At 33.4% G+C, this 1,451-nt stretch overlaps 2 long non-coding RNA genes across 2 annotated transcripts in view; one reads left to right on the forward strand and one right to left on the reverse strand.

Moving 5' to 3' along the window:
* LOC116185830 overlaps nucleotides 1–1,451 on the reverse strand; it is a 27,246-nt gene that overhangs the window by 7,805 nt on the left and 17,990 nt on the right. The gene's annotated exons all lie outside the window — the stretch shown is intronic.
* LOC102676827 lies at nucleotides 656–1,198 on the forward strand. The gene is made up of 2 exons (XR_422015.1): nucleotides 656–794; nucleotides 851–1,198. It is a non-coding gene; the product is annotated as an uncharacterized LOC102676827 (long non-coding RNA).

A 1,451-nucleotide genomic window follows, 5' to 3' on the forward strand; every position in this document is an offset into this window, starting at 1 on the left:
CTCAACGGATGGAAAGATTCCTCTGGTTGGGAATGCGCATCTCTCGTATTGCCCCCTTTGGTGGAACGATGGTGAGTTAAATGTACCGAAGTTCAGATAATAAACAACAACAATAATACGCTGTCGAAATAAATAACGGGCGACGAATACCGCGGGAATACGAAACTTTTGTCCTCGAGTGGCACGCACGGCCGTTCGTCATTCCCGGGAGTCGTTTCACCGCATCGGAATCGATAGCCTGCGAAACGATATACTCGTCCTTTTTTCTCATCCTTTCTACCTTTTTTCATCTTTGTTTCAACCATCTCTAGTGGAAATTTCGTCGACGAAAATGAATCGAAAGAAGCGGTCAGATTCGAGGACGAGTAACAAACGAAAGTGACATCTTGGAAAAAGGAGAAATAAATTCGAAGATATATTTTGCATATAACGTTTGTAATTTGATGTATATTGCATTTCATCAAGAATCATGAAATTTCAACTTTAAAATAATCAATATCATTTATACTAATCATTATATCTCAAAATTTCAAATATATATTTATAATAAATAAGAAATTGAACTAATTACTATTTTTTAATTTCAGATAATATGTATTATAATTTCTATTACAAAAACTGAGCTATTTCAAAAATTGCATTTTGGAATCATTGTGTTTTAAGAAAAACTTACTATTGGAGTGATCTTCAAATTTGGTTATAATTTAAAGAAAAGTTATTATTGAAGATCGAATTAAGATCGATTTTTTGGTAGAAAATCGAAGATCAGTATATTTGACCAAAGAACGAGAAAGGTACGTATACTTATGAATATATTACACAAAATCAAAAGGTGGTAACAAAGTTGCAGAGACATCGGAAGATGTGGATGGAGAGACATGGAGGAGTAGTCGAAAGAGAGGCAGCTCGGTTCAATTTGACGAGGTGTAGGTAAACAGGGGAGATCCGGCAAGTTTGTTTGGCTGTGGAGGCAACTACGGCAACGTCCTTTAATTTACGTTAGCACGTAACATCAGTGTAACCAGGGTTCAGAGTATCGGTTCTCTTCGCGAACTTAGTGACGACGAATGGCGTATACGCGTTCGCCATCGCCTTTAACCGTGCTTCGCGACTCGTGATTTAACGCTGTCTGCGTAAACAAAAGGGGTGCCCTTTACAAATAGTTATCGTTTCTGTCTGTTATTGGAGGTGCAAAGGGTAAAAAAAGATATTTATACACTTGATATTTTTTTGCGATAATTTTGCAAATAAGTGTGTAAATATAAATTTAAACGTAAATATATTAAATATAAATATATAAGCAAAGTGTAAATTTTTAATGCAAAAAGCAAAAGAATATTGTATAAATTATTATTTGTAATAATTTTATATGCATATGTACACATATTATTATATATATATATATATATATATATAAAAATGGAAATGCAAAGTTTTAATAATATAAGAAA

This window comes from Apis dorsata, unplaced genomic scaffold (assembly GCF_000469605.1).
Source record: "Apis dorsata unplaced genomic scaffold, Apis dorsata 1.3 scaffold_293, whole genome shotgun sequence".
Lineage (NCBI taxonomy): Eukaryota > Metazoa > Arthropoda > Insecta > Hymenoptera > Apidae > Apis > Apis dorsata.